The 6,942-nt window shown below is 42.1% G+C and overlaps 1 pseudogene; it reads left to right on the forward strand.

Moving 5' to 3' along the window:
• The first annotated feature begins 1,285 nt into the window (after positions 1-1,285).
• Positions 1,286-1,603, forward strand: LOC115272096 (annotated as a pseudogene).
• Positions 1,604-6,942: the final 5,339 nt, after the last annotated feature.

Consider the following 6,942-nt stretch of genomic DNA (forward strand, 5'->3'; position numbering starts at 1 on the left):
GGAGGACTCTATATGTGTTCCTACTTCTGAATGAATCTGTACATCATTTATAATGGTGTGCTCGATTAGAACTGGCTCTTAACCCATAGCCAATGGGCTGATCTTTCCCAGGTTAGGAAATGCAATCGACCTCTTATAACAAATGCAGTTTAGGTGAACAAACAGTTTTATACCACAGACTTTTTTTTTTTTTAACAAATGTGTTTCCTAAGACAAATATTCATAGACTCACATTAAAAAAATTATCCCCCTTAGATTTTTAAACTGAATATTTCAATATGGAATATATTCTTTCTGATAGATGTTCACAGAAAGTCAGCTTCAGGATGACCTGTGAGAAGAGAAAGACATGTTTTCCTTCAATATTTGGAGCTTCATGTAATTATTTCCTATTAGAGCCCCATAAAGAGTCAGTACCAGGGAACATTAGGTAAATTTATTTTTTTACATTTCCTGTTGATTCCAAAGTTATGCTACCTCCAAGGAAGTTGGAGATTTCATGATTCAGGTCCTGCTTCCCAGGGGGCTGTCTGCCTGATTGGAAGGGGAAAGGTATAGCTCTCTGGGAGCAGTCTCCTCTCACTTGATCATGATGAGTTCCCCTCTGATATCTCTCAAGCAGGGTGAACTCAAGGCTGAGATGCCAGAATTGAGGAAAACCTGGGAGGCAAGTCTGCTTGACTCTTGTTTTAAATTGGGTGAAATCAAGACTCTGTGGCTTAGTCTCAGCATTTCCAGGTCTAAGGCTACAGGGTGAGCAGATCCCATCTGGAGTCTCCTGTAAGATTTGAGCTCTGGTTGGTAGTTGAGTCTTACTGCTTTCTGATTGGTTAACTGAGGAACCTGCAGGAGCTGACTCCTCTCTTGGCATTATTTAAATCTCTGTGTTCCATACAAAAGGAGGAACTGTGGTGAGAATAGTAGAGCCACAAACATTGGGGTGAGTTTTGTTTTGTGAGCATGTGCTTCTTTGCATGTCCTGATTATAATTCCAATTTGGAAACAAGGGAATGGCAATGAGGTGCATGCATTTTACAAAGTGCTCTCATATAGGTCTGGTCTATTCCCGAGACATTCACAGTGCTAGGTATTGGGATTCAGGGATGGAGAGGCTGTGGTCTTGGCCCTTGGGGATCTTTATTCTTTTGATATTTTCTGAATGCCTACAGTATACCAAATACTGTGCTAAAAAGGCTAGGGTCTAGGCAATATCTCTACCCACTGTTAATTCCATCTTTTAAAAAGTACTCGCTTCCGCCGCTGGAGCCATTGAGGATCAGCAGCCATGGCTCTTTGCTACCCTATGGCCCTGGGCCTCAACAAGAGCCACAAGGTAACCAAGAACGTGAGCAAGCCTAGGCACAGCCGCCGCCACGGGCGCCTCACCAAGCATACCAAGTTCGTGTGGGACATGAGCTGAGAGGTGTGCAGATTCGCCCCATATGAGCGCCGAGACATGGAGCTGCTCAAAGTCTCCAAGGACAAGTGCCCTCTCAAGTTCATCAAGAAAAGGGTGGGGACGCACATCCGGGCCAAGAGGAAGAGAGAGGAGCTGAGCAACATGCTGGCAGCCATGCGGAAAGCAGTGGCCAAGAAGGAGTGAGTTCTTGCCTGTCCCTCTGTATGTAATAAAGCATTTTTGGAACTTGAAAAAAAAAAAAAGTACTCTCTACCCCCAATGTAGGGCTAGAACTCCCAACTCCAAGATCAAGAGTCACATGCTCTACTGACTAAACCAGCCATAGCCATGTTCCCCCCCTTCTCCTGTATATTCACTGAATGCTGTCTCTTGGCAGGTGCTTCATTTGGCACCGGAGATGGAGTGGTGAGTGAGATATAATCTACGCCTCCAGGAAATTCATAATTTACTGGGGGCAGATGGTCACATAGCACAATGACTGTTTAGTGTGGAAATTTGAAAATTTTATTTTGAAAATGTTCTGCGAGAAGAGGGCCACTGACTGTAAGGGATTGTGGATTTGGAAGATGGATTTCCTTTCTCAGAAGAATTGAAGGCAACACAGAGGATGGGAACTGAAGTTCTCTTGGGACGGGCTGGGGCTGGGATCTGTCTTTAAGGCAGGTAGAATCTTCTTGCCACAGTTTAGACATTGAGTCTCTGAGAGGTCAGAGAACTCTATCTATCTATGATCTCTGAGAGTTTAAAGAACTTTATCATCTGTCTGTCTGTCCATCGATCCATCCATCCACCCATCCATTCATTTACTTTAAGAACTTTGTAGACATCACATAGATACCACCTGAAGGAAGCTGGTGTAAACCCAGGAGTCTGGACTGCCAGCAGTGCTTTCTTCTATGAATGGCTTCTTGGTAAAATTTCCCAGCTGGGCTGAGAGTTTGGTGCTGGTCTCTGCTCTCTTTGTCCCTGAAGGCATCAACTCTATCAGTGATTGCCTTCTGGCTCATTGTGGTCCTTCACCAGCTGAGCCTACCCTACTTGCCAGAGGAAAGAAGCTTCGTGGCATGAGTGGATGTCCTGTGACTTCTAATCTCAGAACCCCAGAACCTCACTGTATGAAGGGCTGTTTTGATACACACACATCTTAGCCACTTCGATCGAAGTCCAGCATGGATGAGGATCATGTACAAATCAGTCAGTGCCCAATCTTGCGGAAGCCCTGAGGTGTTGGAAGGCTGGCCTTGGAGAAGGTTGTGTCAGATGTCAGAGCATGAATACACACTGTGGGCAGAGGGTGTTTGTACTTCTTTTGCTCCTGGGGGGCATATGATAGGAGGTATCAGTAAAGAGAAGAATTGTGTATGGATCGAGCTGGTCCTTTGGAAAAGGATGAGGTCACGAAGTGACCAAGTCAAGAAGGAGGGAATTAGGAGGAGAAGCAGAAATAAGAGAGAATGGTGAGTTGCTGAGTGTCAAGAGGTATATTTTCTGAAGAGTCTGAGGGGTAAGTGGAGAGGTGAGAATCCTGTTCTGCAAACCAAGGTTGGAAAGGGGACAAAGGAAGTGGCACAAAGAAAAGCTGCAGGCAAAAGAAAACTGAAAACATTTAAGGGCAACAGAGAGACCTCTATTTGTTTATTTTTTTAATGTTTTTATTTATTTTTGAGAGAGAGAGAGAAAGAGAGAGAGAGAGAGAGACAGAGACAGAGAGAGACAGTGGTTGTTGGGGGTGGGCAGAGTGAGAGGGAGACACAGAATCTGAAGACTGGCTCCAGGCTCTGAGCTGTCAGCACAAAGCCCAGCATAGGGCTCGAACCTGTGAACTATGAGATATGACCTGAAGCAAAGTCAGATGCTCACTGACTGAGCCACCAGGTGCCCTGACTGTTTTTTTTATTTTTAAAATTTCAATATCATTGATTTCTACTCTAATCTTTATTATTTTCCTTCTTCTGCTAGTTTTGGGCTTTATTTGTTGTTCTTTTTTCCAGCTCCCTTTAGGTATAAGGTTAGGTTGTGAATTTGAGACTTTTCTTACTTCTAGAGTAAGGCCTGTAGTGCTATACACGTCCCTCTTATGACTGATTTGATGCATCCCAAAGGTTTCGGACTGTCATGGTTTCATTTTCATTTGCTTCCATGCAACTTTATTTGTTTTTTAATTTCCTTCTTGACTGATTCATTCTTTAGTAGGATGTTCTTTAGTCTCCATGGATTTGTGGTCTTTCCACATTTTTCTTGTGGTTGACTTCAAGTTTCATAGTGTTGGCCGAAAATATGCGTGGTAGGCCTCAAGCTTTTTTTAGTTGTTGAGGCTTGATTTGTGACCCAGAATGTGAACTTTTCTGGAGAATGTTCCATGTGCACTTGAAAAAAATGTATTCTACTGCTTTAGGGTGAAATGTTTTGAATATGTCTGTTAAGTCCATCTGGTCCAGTGTCATTAAAAGCCATTGTTTCCTTGTTGATCAGCTTAGATGATCTGTCAATCATTGTCAGTGGAGTGTTAACATTCCCTACTATTATTATTATCAAGGAGTTTCTTTATTTTGCTGTTAATTGATTTTTATATTTGGCTCTTTTAATTTTTGGCCATAAATATTTACAATTGTTACATCATCTTGTCGGATAGTCCCTTTTATTATGACATAGTGCCCTTCATCTCTTGTTACAGTCTTTGATTTAAGATCTAGTTTGTATGATATAAGTATGACTACTCTGGATTTCTTTTTTCATGTCCATTAGCATGATAGATGAATCTCCATCCCCTCACTTTCAATCTGCAGGTGACTTTGGGTCTAAAATGAGTCTGTTATGGGCAGCATATAGATGGGTCTTGTTTTTTAATCTATTCAGATACCCTATATCTTTTAATTAGAGCATTTAGTCCATTTACACTCAGAGTAATTATTGATAGATATGAATTTAGTGCCATTGTAGTATCTGTAATGTTGCTGTTCCTGTAGATTGTCTTTGTTCCTTTCTAGTCTTTTTTGCTTTTGGTCTCTCTTTCTCACTCAAAGGGTCCCCTTTAATATTTCTTGCAGAGCTGGTTTGGTGTTCACACACTCTTGTAGTTTTTGCTTTTCTAGAAACTCTTTATCATTCCTTCTGATCTAAATGACAGCCTTGCTGTATAAAGTATTCTTGGCTGCATGTTTTTCCCATTTAACATGTTAGGTATATCATGCCACTCCTCTCTGGCCTGCCAAGATTCTGTGGACAGGTCTGCTGCTACCCTATGTGTCTACCCTTGTAGATTAAGGACCTTTTGTCCCTAGCTGCTTCCAAAGTATCTATTTTTGTATTTTGCAAGGTTTGCTGATATGTCTTGGTATTGACCCGTTTTTCTTGATTTTGAAGGGAGTTCTCTGTGCCTCTTGGACTTGACTGCCTCTTTTCTTCCCCATATTAGGGAAGTTCTCAGTTATAATTTGTTCAAATAAGCTTTCTGCCACCTTTTCCTACTCTTCCTTTTGTGGGAGGTCTATGATCCAGATATTAGTGAACTTTACAGGATTACTGAGTTCCCTGTCTATTTTTGTGATCTACTAGTTCTCTTTTCCTTTCTTTTCACCTTCATTATTTTCCATAATGTTTTCTTGTATATCACCTATTTGTTCCTCTGCTTCTTCTATCCTCAATGTGATCACATCCATCTGTTTGTCATCTCAGGTATAGTATTTTTTATTTCAGCCTGACTAGTTTTCGGTCTTTTATCTCTGAAGGGTTTCTCTCGTGTCCTCTGTGCTTCTTTCAAGCCCAGCTAGTTTCCTTCTGACTGTTGTTCTACATTCTTGTTCAGGTATATTGCTTGTATCTGCTTGCAGTAAATCCATGGCTGTGGCTGCAATTTCTTTTTGATCTTTCTTTTGGGGAGAAGTCCTCCATCTCGCCATTTTGTCTGGTTTCTGTCTTTTGCATGTTGAAATGTTGTTATGATTCCTGCTCTGGGAGTAATGCTGTATATAGAAGGAGTCATACACTGCCCAGGGCCTAGAGCCTCCAGAAAAGTTTCTGGTGTGTTCTGCATGCACTCTGCCATTGTGTTGTGGCTGCTCTTTCCCACAGGTCCGTCCCCTGCAGAGGTCCTCCTTGTATGTGGTGGGGAGTGTTTGAACCTTTTACTAGGTGTGCTTTGGTTTGTTTGTTAAAGTAAGACTGATTTAAAAAATGAAGGATGGGGGTGCCTGGGTGGCTCAGTTGGTTAAGCATCTGACTTTGGCTCATCATGATCTGATGGTTTATGAGTTTGAGCCCTGGAGGGACTCTCAGCTGTCAGCACAGAGCCTGCTTCAGATCCTCTGTCCCCCTCTCTGCCCTTCTCCTGGTCGTGCATTCTCTCCATCAAGAATAAATAAACCTTAAAAAAAAAGGCCTGATCTCAAAAAGAGAAAAGGAAAAGGAATAAAACACCAAGCAGTCAGACAAAAAACTGTAAGCCTGACTCCAAAGAAAAATGAAGAAAGAAAGAGGGAAAGAAAAAAGAAACGTCATCCAATAAATGCGAAAAGATAACACATAAACAAAAAACTTTAATTCTGACTTCAAAGGAAAAAAAGAAAGAAAAATAAAGCCTGGTCCTGTCTTCACCAGAAGTGAGGCTTACACTTTGGCGCACTCTGTGATCAGTAGACTTGGTGCATCGGTGCGGCCTGTGCTGGTCCTTTGGGGGAGCGGCCTGCTGCGGTGCCTTACAGTCAGACCTGCCCCCTATAGATTATATATCTCCACCATCATTCTTGAAGGAGAGGGTGAGGCACTGGGGACCCTAAGTGACTTATACATGAATCCATGAATGTTAGAATTGGAAGGTACGATGGGGGTAACCCAACTTACCTCCATCATCTCATATAGAAGGAGAGCCAGGGGACAGTGAGAAGTGGAGAGGTGAGTGGCATACTCAGATTAGGTGATCAGTTATGACCAGAGCTAGTGTCCAACTGTCCTGACCCCTGTCCAGTCCTCTCTTTCCTCTCTCTTCATTCTCCTTTCCATTCTCAGTAGTTCAACCTAGAAAAAAGTTCCCTTTATGTCCTTCCTTAAATTTTCTTCTCTTATGCCTCATTATTGGGTGTTGAAACTTTATAGAAATCTCACTAATTGAAGCAGATTTTGAACCTTCCTGAAGTCATAGTTTAATTGACAGTTTCACCCGAGAGAAAAGAGATTCCATGGGGACGTTGTTCCCTTGATTAAGGTGTGTGGCTTAGTTTATTTTAAATAATTTGGGGATCTAAGCATTTAGTCAGAACCCATGGACTCAGTGGGTAGGTATGTTTTCTACATAAAGCACAGCATCTTAAATTCTCTGAGTTTGGTGATTTCTGTAGAGTTTGTTTATTTCTTAGATATTATCCAAATGTCAACCCGGACCCAGATCCTCTTCACTTTCCTCTTCTATGATTCAACTTAGATGCCGTCATTTGTTTTCAGGCCCCCAGGACCACGGTGTTTTGTTCTTGGGGACAAGACCTGATTCTTGAATTGCAGTAGCAATAACCACCCAGGGCCACGAGAAG

The sequence above is a fragment of the Suricata suricatta genome, chromosome 11, assembly GCF_006229205.1.
Source record: "Suricata suricatta isolate VVHF042 chromosome 11, meerkat_22Aug2017_6uvM2_HiC, whole genome shotgun sequence".
Lineage (NCBI taxonomy): Eukaryota > Metazoa > Chordata > Mammalia > Carnivora > Herpestidae > Suricata > Suricata suricatta.